General features: G+C 36.5%; 1 non-coding gene across 1 annotated transcript; it reads right to left on the reverse strand.

The window, feature by feature from the left end:
* Positions 1–10,625: 10,625 nt before the first annotated feature.
* Positions 10,626–10,733, reverse strand: LOC112774472 (small nucleolar RNA R71). The gene has a single exon (XR_003188962.1). It is a non-coding gene; the product is annotated as a small nucleolar RNA R71 (small nucleolar RNA).
* Positions 10,734–10,967: the final 234 nt, after the last annotated feature.

Genomic DNA, 10,967 nt, shown 5'->3' on the forward strand with positions numbered 1-10,967 from the left:
GAGAATTTTTGACTAAACCTGCATACAATATATAAATGATATATGATGCTTGAGTTAGAGAACACACAGCCTGTGAGTCTTTAGCTTAATTGTATGGTTGCATTCAAACCATAATTTCATTTCTGTGTGTTTCATTTCTTTTTATTCTGATGTTCTTTCCTTTGCTTTAATCTATATGTCCAATTATAGAATATAGAATAGATACATACCAAGAGAATGATTGAGGCCATCATTTGATTTTAGCTCACTTACCCCAAATTAGCCTACCTTTTACATCATCCTTGTTAGCCCCCTTGAGCCTTTTAAAACCCCTTTATTCTATTTTGCCAAATTACTAGCCTTAAGCAGAAAAACAAAAGAAAATCCCAAGTGAATCCTTGGTTAGCTTAAGATAGAAAATCATTAATAGAGTCAAATGTGGGAAACCTTTTGGGAACATGGGTAATAGAAACAAAAGGGTAGAAAAGTTAAAAGGAATAAAAATAAAATTTGGGAAGCATGCTCATGAGAAAATCTAGGTGATTCAATTACCATGTGCATTAAAAAAAATTTATTTTTCAGCATCTAAATAAAAGGGGATACAAAAGAAATTCCCCAATGCGAAATAAAAACAATGCACATGGGATAAAAAATAAAAAGTGAAACATGAGCATGTAACAATAAGTGGGATAATATGGGAAAATAGGTAAAGAGATTTTTTTTTTACTAAATATGTATGTAGGTGAGATCTTAGTCTAATTAAGGATTCACTTATTAGCTCACTTGACCCTATACATAAATCCTTACCTTTACCTTGACCCCATTACAACCTCAATTAAGACCGCATGACTTTTTGGTATGACTATATTCTATAATTGTTGATTGGTTAGATGAAAAACAAAGCTATAGAAATTAAGAATAAAAAGAAAAATAGAGTGAATAAACCCAATAAACACTGAGTGACTAGAGAGTAAACACAAAATCCAGTGAGGGTTAAATAACTCATCAACATATATCTATGCTTAAATTTACTAATTGTTTTGCAAAGTTTGTACAATGTTTTCTTTCCCATCTCATTTGCTAAAATGCTTTATTATTTAAGGGTTGGCTATATATATACATGACTTCTTGAGAATGTGAAATAACTTGACTACATGTAAGCTTTATATATGAGTGAATAAATTAGAGTTGCATGATGCATCATTCATTTAGGTAGTTACATTTAAATTAGGTTGCATTGCATGACATTCCATCACCTTAACCTTAATTATTTACCTTGGATTTAGAATGAGGACATGCTAGTATTTAAGTATGGGGAGGTTGATAAACCCATATTTCATGAGTTCTTTTGTGCTTAATTTGAGTGATTTATACAATCCTTCACCTACTTATTCACATTAATTACATGGTTTTACTTTCCCTTCCTTATTATGTGATGTAAATGAAAAACATGTTTCCTAAGCTTTAAAATTAATTAATTTAATTACCTTTATTTCCATTCGATGCCGTGATCAGTGTGTTGAGTAGTTTCAGATTTTCTAAGGCAGAATGACTTAAAGGACGGAAAAGGAAACATACAAAAATGGAAGGAGAAAGCAAAACGGAGCTTTAAGGAAACTGGTATCCACGCGATCGCATAGATGACGTGATCGCATGCCAAGCACGAATCAGCAGCGACGCGGCCGCATGACTGACGCGACCGCGCGCCTTAAGCAGAACGCACATGACGCGGTCGCACGACTAACGCGACCACGTGGCAAGGAAAAGCTCCAAATGACACGACCGCGTGACCCACATGGACGCGTGACAGAGGCCACGCACCAGAAATTGCAGAAAACGCTCATAGCGATTTCTGAAGCCCCTTTTGGCCCAAATCCAAGTACAGACAGCATAGACCAGAGGTTATAAAGTGTGGAAATGCATCCATTCAAAGAGAGCTCGCATATTTTACATTTCAATGATTTAGATTTAGTTGAGAGGGAGATCTTCTCTCTCTCTCTCTCTTAGGATTTAGGATTTCTTCTTATTTTAAGAGTGACTCTCAATCCAGGTTTTATATTTCTTTGTTTTAAATTTCCCTTTCACTTTATTTATTTATTTCAATATCTGAGTTGGCTATTTACCTTTATAATTGGATCTATGAATTCTACCATGTTACAGACTGTTATTTGAATTAATGATAATTGAGGTATTTTCAGTTTATGATTGTTCTCTTTGATTTAAGTTACCATTGCTTCCCATCTAAGGATATTTTTATCATTCCAGCAATTTTACTTTTTCCCCTTTTGGTTCTGGTTAAGAATTTAGTAACTCAACAGTTATTAAACTCAACATAATTGATAATCGTTATCTTGCTAATTAAGCTGAACTTAAATAATCCCAACCTTTTCTTAGAAAAAAAAAATAGGATTCAAAGGCCAGATTAATTAGTCCCTTGAATCTCCTTTGCTTTAGTAAAGGTTGACCAAGTGGAGTTTAGATTCAACTTTCATTATAGTTGAGCGAAATAACTACGTTGGATCTCCTACTTCTTTTACCTTACCAAAAGTCTGCTTTACAGTATTTATTTATTTTAATTGCCATTTACTTTACTTGTCATTTAAATTACTTGCTTCTCATCTTCTAAACCCCGATTACAACCTTTATAGCCAATAATAAGAACATACTTCCTCGCAGTTCCTTGAGAAGATGACCCGAGGTTTGAATACTCGGTTAACAATTTCGAAAGGGGTTTGTTACTTGTGACACCCAAAACGTTTGTACGAAGGGATTTTTGTCGGTTTAGAGACTATATCTACAACGCAACTATTTCTATGAATCTCTTTACTGGTAAAAATCTCTAACGTTAGTGTTCCCTTTACTGATCTTCTGGAAAAATCCGTACTTTCAGAAAAGATCTCATGTACTCAAAAATCAAGGTTGTTACATTCTACCCTCCTAAAAGAAAATTTTGCCCTCAAAATTTCAGTTACCTGAGAACAGATGTGGGTAATCAGCTTTCATCTTATCTTCCAATTCCCAAGTGTGCTCTTCTTCTCCTCTTGGTTCCCATGCTACTTTGACTAAGCGAACAGTCTTGCCTCTTAGCTGCTTATCACTTCTTTCTATGATCTGAACTGGTGATGCTTGATATGTCAAATCATTTTATAACTGTACTGTTTCTGGTTGTGAAACGTGACTCTCATCGGGAACATATTTCTTAAGTTGTGAGACATAAAAAAACGTCATGAAGGTTTGATAAATAAGGAGGAAGGACTATTTGATAAGCTACTAGAGCGACTCTTTTAAGTATTTGGAAAGGTTCTATGTATCGTGGGTTAAGCTTTTTAGTCTTAAGGGCTCTACCTATTCTAGTAATCTAAGTTACTTCTAGAAAGACATAGTTTCCCTCACTAAACTCTAAGGGTCTACGTCTATTATCGGCATAGCTCTTTTAACGGCCTTGTGCTGTCTGGATCTTTCGACGAATCTCCTTTATCTTCTCAGTAGTTTCTTACACTAAGTTTGGACCTAAGACACTAGCTTCCCCATCGTCATTCCAACACAATGGTGTCCGACATCTTCTTTCATAGAGAGCTTCGTATGGTGCCATCCCGATACTTTATTGGCAACTGTTGTTCTAGACAAATTCGACCAACAGCAAATACTTATCCCAGCTGCTTTGGTTGTATATAATACATAATCGTAACATGTCTTTTAACGTCTGGATTGTCTGCTCTGATTGTCCATCTATCTGAGAATGGTATGCTATACTCGTGTGCAATTCTGTTTCCAACGCTTTCTGAAAAGCTCCCCAAAATCTAGTAGTAAACCTCAAAACTTGATCTGAGACAATTTACGAAGGTATCCCATGTAGTCGTACGTTTTCTTGAATATATATTCGTTCCAGCCTTTCTAAAGTATAGTCAACTCGAATCAGAAGGAAGTGCGCTGACTTTGTCAACCTGTCCACAATTACCCAGATGGTATCATGTTCTGTTGAGGTCCTTGGCAATCCCGTGACAAAATCCATAGTAATCTGCTCCCATTTCCATTGTGGTATTTCTAAAGGTTGCAGGGTTCCTGACAGCTTCTGATGTTCCACCTTCATCTTCTGGCAGGTTAAATATTTTGAGACATAATTAGCTACTTCTTTCTTTAAGCCCGGCCACCAGAACATTTGTTTCAAATCTCGATACATCTTTGTCACTCCAGGATGCATAGAAAATCTACTTTGGTGAGCTTCAGCAAGAATCTTTTGTCGCAATTCTCCAGAGTTAGGCACACAAATTCTGTTCTTGTACCTCTATAGGCCACTACGATCCTGTCTCACAACTTCTGGTTCTTCTGTGTTCATCCGTCTCAGCATCGTCATCATTTCTAAGTCCTGTGCTTGTGCTTGCTGAATACTAATCTTAAAATCTGGTGTTATATGCAATTGGGCCAAACGGACTCCACTTGACGTCTCAGTCAAAGCCAACTTAAGGTCCTCAAATTCCGCAAGTAGCTTCTCTTCCTTTATCATCATCCAAGAGATGCTCAAATTCTTCCTGCTCAAGGCGTTTGCCACCATGTTCGCTTTTCCTGGGTGATAACTTAACTTAAAATCATGGTCCTTCAGGAACTCCATCCACCTTCATTGTCGCATATTAAGATCCTTCTGGTCAAAGATATACTTTAAACTTTTGTGGTCAGAGAAAACTTCTAGTTGAGCGCCATACAAATAGTGTCTCCAGATCTTCAGAGCAAACACTACTGCTTCAATTTTTAAAGGATCCACTGCAATTCCTCCCTGTGATATAACATGCCCCAAGAATGCTACCTCCTCTATCCAGAATTCGCACTTTGATAGTTTAGCATATAACTTCCGAGTCCTCAGTATCTGCAATACAGTCCTTAGATGCTCTTCATGCTCTCTTTCTGTCTTCGAATAGATGAGAATATCGTCTATGAAGACTACTACGAACTGATCAAGGTACGGACGGAAAATACGATTCATGTAATCCATGAAAATCGCAGGAGCATTAGTTAGTCCAAACGACATAACCGTATACTCATAGTGACCATAACGAGTTCTAAATACAGTCTTTGGTATATCTGATTCTTTCACTCAAATCTAGTGATAGCTCGATCGCAAATCAATCTTCGAGAACACAGTTGCACCTTCCAACTGATCCATCAAATCATCTATCCGTGGAAGTGGATACTTGTTCTTGATAGTGTCTTTATTTAGCTGTCGGTAATCTATGCAAAGTCTAATTCCACCGTCCTTCTTCTTTACTAGCAATACTGGAGTTCCCCCAAGATGATGCACTAGGACAAATAAATTCCTTTCTAAGTAGCTCATCCAACTACTTCTTCAACTTTGCAAGTTCCAGTGGTGACATCTGGCACGGTGCTATGGAAATCGGTTCGATTTCAGGTACTAGTTTAATGCTGAATTCTATCTCTCACTAAGGAGGAAACTCAGGTATATCGTCCGGAAAAATATCAGGAAATTCCTTCACCACTCGGATTCGTTCTAAGCTTAGTTCACTGTCATTCGAGCTAGCCACTAATAGAACGTACCCCTCATAATCCCTCCCGTCTAAGGTAACTCTTACAGAATTCAGATATAAGGTGTGGGACAGAAATGGTTTAGTACATAGACTATTAGATGGAATAATAGCAGTTCTTTTAAAATAATCAAGGAAAGCATGATACTTAGATAACCAATCTAATCCTAAAATAACTTCTAAACCACATAGAGGTAAACAGATTAGATCGTGTATAAAAGTCCTGTTCCTAATAGCAAATGGTACTTGCAGGCACACTAAACTGGTCAAAGCAATTTGGGATGCAGGTGTATGGACAATCAAGTAAAAATTCAATTTAAAGAAATATAATCCTAACTCGTAAGCAATAGTTAGAGAAATAAAGAATGCGATGCACCCGAATCATACAGTACAGTTAGAAATCGATTCTTGACATAACACTGACCTTGAATGAGGGCGTTCGATTGCACAACATCATCAATAGTGATAGCAAATACTCGTCCTTGTTGCTGGGTTCTAACTGAATTTTGAGTAAATCCCTTTGGACAATCCTTGGCAATATGTCCAAGTTCTCCACAAGCATAGCAGTTAGGTAATCCAAACTGGCAAGACCTGTTATCATGCTCCTTTCCGCATTACTTACATGCAGTGTTTATGTAAGCCAGATGGGCTCGTTTACCATTGCCTTGCCTTACTTTACCTCCATTCTTACCCGTACGGCGAGCAGTAATGTTACCAACTTGTAGGTTCTTATACTGTCGTATGCCACGCGCTTTAAAATGCACCCTTCTCCCAGCTGCCTGATGATTGCTAAGACGCCTTGGTGGAAATCCTTGGTGACTCACCTTGGCCACAGTCACATTCTTAATACATTCTTCCACTAACTTGCTCTTGTTGACTAATTCAGCAAAATTACGTATCTCCAGCGGAACTATTGAACTCATCAGATCATCACGAAGGCCTCCTTCAAATTTCAAGCACTTCCATTCTTCAAAGTCAGCAGGATTCCCTTGACAGATCTTAGAGAAACGACACAAGTCATCGAAATTACGAGCATACTCAGCAATAGTCATATCCCCTTGCCTCAGCTGCATAAGTGATGAGCGGATAATTTATACACTTTTTGACATTGTTTTTAGTATGCTTTTAGTAGAATCTAGTTACTTTTAGGGATGTTTTCATTAGTTTTTATGTTAAATTCACATTTCTGGACTTTACTATGAGTTTGTGTGTTTTTCTGTAATTTCAGGTATTTTCTGGCTGAAATTGAGGGACTTGAGCAAAAATCAGATTCAGAGGTTGAAGAAGGACTGCTGATGCTGTTGGATTCTGACCTCCCTGAACTCAAAGTGGATTTTCTGGAGCTACAAAACTCGAAATGGTGCGCTTCCAATTGCGTTGGAAAGTAGACATCCAGATCTTTCCAGCAATATATAATAGTCTATACTTTGGCCAAGAATAGACGACGCAAACTGGCGTTCAACGCCAGCTCTCTGCCCAAATCTGGCGTCCAGCGCCAGAAAAGGAGCCAAAACCAGAGTTGAACCCCCAAACTGGCACAAAAGCTGGCGTTCAACTCCAAGAAGGACCTCTACACGTGCAACACTCAAGCTCAGCCCAAGCACATACCAAGTGGGCCCCGGAAGTGGATTTATGCATCAATTACTTACTCATGTAAACCCTAATAGCTAGTCTATTATAAATAGGACCTTTTACTGGTCCTTTTGAACATCCTGGATCCTGGATTGTATTTTGATCCTGTGATCACATTTTGGGGGCTGGCCATCTCGGCCATGCCTGGACCTTTCACTTATGTATTTTCATACGGTAGAGTTTCTACACTCCATAGATTAAGGTGTGGAGCTCTGCTGTTCCTCAAAGATTAATGCAAAGTACTACTGTTTTCTATTCAATTCATCTTATTTCGCTTCTAAGATATCCATTCGCACCCAAGAACGTGATGAAGGTGATGATTATGTGTGACGCTCATCACCATTCTCCCCTATGAACACGTGCCTGACAAACACTTCCGTTCTACATGAAATAAGCTAGAATGAATATCTCTTAGATCTCTTAACCGGAATCTTCGTGGCGTAAGCTAGAATGATGGCGGCATTCAAGAGAATCCGGAAAGTCTAAACCTTGTCTGTGGTATTCCGAGTAGGATTCAATGATTGAATGACTGTGACGAGCTTCAAACTCGCGATTGTTGGGCGTTAGTGACAGACGCAAAAGGAGGGTGAATCCTATTCCAGCATGATCGAGAACCGACAGATGATTAGCCGTGCTGTGACAGAGCATGTGAGCATATTTTTCACTGAGAGGAGAGGATGTAGCCACTGACAACGGTGATGCCCTTGCATAAAGCCAGCCATGGAAAGGAGTAAGACTGATTGGATGAAGATAGCAGGAAAGCAGAGGTTCAGAGGAACGAAAAGCATCTCCATTCGCTTATCTGAAATTCCTATCAATGATTTACATAAGTATTTCTATCCCTATTTTATTATTTATTATTCGAAAACATCATTATCAATTTATATCTGCCTAACTGAGATTTGCAAGGTGACCATAGCTTGCTTCATACCAACAATCTCCGTGGGATTCGACCCTTACTCACGTAAGGTATTACTTGGACGACCCAGTGCACTTGCTGGTTAGTTGTATCGAAGTTGTGAACCATGGTATTGGTACCAAGTTTTTGGCGCCGTTGCCGGGGATTGTTTGAGTTTGGACAACTGACGGTTCATCTTGTTGCTCAGATTAGGTAATTTTTTTTTTATTTTATTTTCAAAAATTTTTCAAAAATATTTCTAAAATTTTCTCATCTGATTTCGAAAATAATATAAAAATGTTTTCAAAAATTTTATTCAAAATTTTTAAGAATGAATTCTAGTGTTTTGTGAAGCATGTTGAAGCCTGGCTGGCTGTAAAGCCATGTCTAATTCCTTTGGGAATGAGTATGTCAGGCGTGTCATGTCTGAATTACATGCTGAAGCTTGGCTGGCCATTGGCCATGTCTAGTGTTTTGGACCAGAGCTTTCATTGAAAGTTTGGCTGGCTAGTGAGCCATGTCTAATTCTTGGACTGAAGCTTTAGACTAAGAATGCAAGATTCCTGGAATTCATATTAAAAATTTTGGAATCCTTATTTTCCTTTTTCAATTAATTTTTGAAAAAAAAATAAAAAAAAATTAGAAAATCATAAAAATCAAAAAAAATATTTTTCATGTTTTTTGTTTGAGTCTTGAGTCATGTTATAAGTTTGGTGTCAATTGCATGTGCATATTGCATTTTTCGAAAATTCTCATGCATTCATAGTGTTCTTCATGATCTTCAAGTTGTTCTTGGTAAGTCTTCTTGTTTGATCTTGATGATTTTTTGTTTTGTGTCTATTATTGTTTTTCATATGCATTCTTGAATTCTTAGTGTCTAAGCATTAAAGAATTCTAAGTTTGGTGTCTTGCATGTTTTCTTTGCATTAAAAGTTTTTCAAAATTGTGTCTATGATGTTCATCTTGACATTCATAGTGTTCTTGGTGTTCATCTTGACATTCATAGCATTCTTGCATGCATCACATGTTTTGATCTAAAAATTTCATGCATTGCATCTTTTTAGTGTTTTTCTCTCTCATCATAAAAATTTCAAAAATAAAAAAAAAATATATCTTTCCCATTTTCTCTCATCAAATTCGAAAATTTGGATTGACTTTTTCAAAAATTTTTAAAATCAAATTGTTTCTCATGAGTCAAATCATTTTCAGTTTGAAAATCTTATCTTTTTCAAAATCTTTTTCAAAAATCAAATCTTTTTCAAAATTCTTAGTTATTTTCGAAAATTCCAAAAATATTTTTCAAAAATCTTTTTCTTATTTTTATATCAAATTTTCGAAAATAACATAATCAATTAATGTTTTGATTCAAAAATTTGAAGTTTGTTACTTGCTTGTTAAGAAAGATTCAAACTTTGAATTCTAGAATCATATCTTGTGATTTCTTATGAATCAAGTCATTAATTGTGATTTTAAAAATCAAATCTTTTTCAAAACTAATTTCAATCATATCTTTTCAAAAATATCTTCTTATCTCTTTCAAAAATTTGATTTAAAAATATCCTCTCTAACTTCCTAACTTCTTATCTTTTCAAAATTGATTTTCAAATTTGTTTCAACTAACTAACTAACTTTTTGTTTGTTTCTTAACTTTTTCAAAACTATCTAACTAACTCTCTCTCTCTCATTTTCGAAAATATCTTCCCCCTTTTTCAAAATTTCTTTTTAATTTATTAATTATTTTAATTTTTAATTTTTAAATCTTAATTTTCGAAAATTACTAACATTTTTCAAAAACTATTTTCAAAAATCACTAACTCTTTTTCAAAAATTATTTTCGAAAATTCCTCCTCTCCCATCTTATTCTATTTATTTATTCATCTACTAACATCTCATCTCACATCTCAACCCTCCTCACAGTTGTGTTTCTTCCATTATATTACATTCTTTGTCTCCCCCTCTTCTTCTACTCACACAGAGATCCCTATACTGTGGTATAAAGGATCTCTATAATTATTATTATTATTTTTATGTGCCCTCTTCTTTGTCATATGAGCAGGAGCAAGGACAAGAATATTCTTGTTGAAGCAGATCCGGAACCTGAAAGGACTCTAAAGAGAAAATTAAGAGAAGCTAAATTGCAACAATCCAGAAATAACCTTTCAGAAATTTTCGAACAGGAAGAGGAGATGACAGCCAAAAATAATAATAATGTAAGGAAGATGCCTGGTGACTTTACTGCACCTAATTCCAATTTACATGGAAGAAGCATCTCCATTCCTGCCATTGGAGCAAACAACTTTGAGCTGAAACCTCAATTAGTTTCTCTGATGCAGCAAAACTGCAAGTTTCATGGACTTCCAACTGAAGATCCTTTTCAGTTCTTAACTGAATTCTTGCAGATATGTGATACTGTTAAGACTAATGGAGTAGATCCTGAAGTCTACAGGCTCATGCTTTTCCCTTTTGCTGTAAGAGACAGAGCCAGATTATGGATGGATTCTCAACCCAAAGACAGCCTGAACTCTTGGGATAAGCTGGTCATGGCTTTTTTAGCCAAGTACTTTCCTCCTCAAAAGCTGAGCAAGCTTAGAGCTGATGTTCAAACCTTCAGACAGAAAGAAGGTGAATCCCTTTATGAAGCTTGGGAAAGATACAAACAGCTGACCAAAAAGTGTCCTTCTGACATGCTTTCAGAATGGACCATCCTGGATATATTCTATGATGGTTTATCTGAGCTATCAAAAATGTCACTGGACACTTCTGCAGGTGGATCCATTCACCTAAAGAAAACGCCTGAAGAAGCTCAAGAACTCATTGACATGGTTGCTAATAACCAGTTCATGTACACTTCTGAAAGGAGTCCTGTGAGCAATGGGACGCCTATGAAGAAGGGAGTTCTTGAAGTTGATACTCTGAATGCCATA

Source organism: Arachis hypogaea, chromosome 18, assembly GCF_003086295.3.
Source record: "Arachis hypogaea cultivar Tifrunner chromosome 18, arahy.Tifrunner.gnm2.J5K5, whole genome shotgun sequence".
NCBI classification, from domain to species: domain Eukaryota; kingdom Viridiplantae; phylum Streptophyta; class Magnoliopsida; order Fabales; family Fabaceae; genus Arachis; species Arachis hypogaea.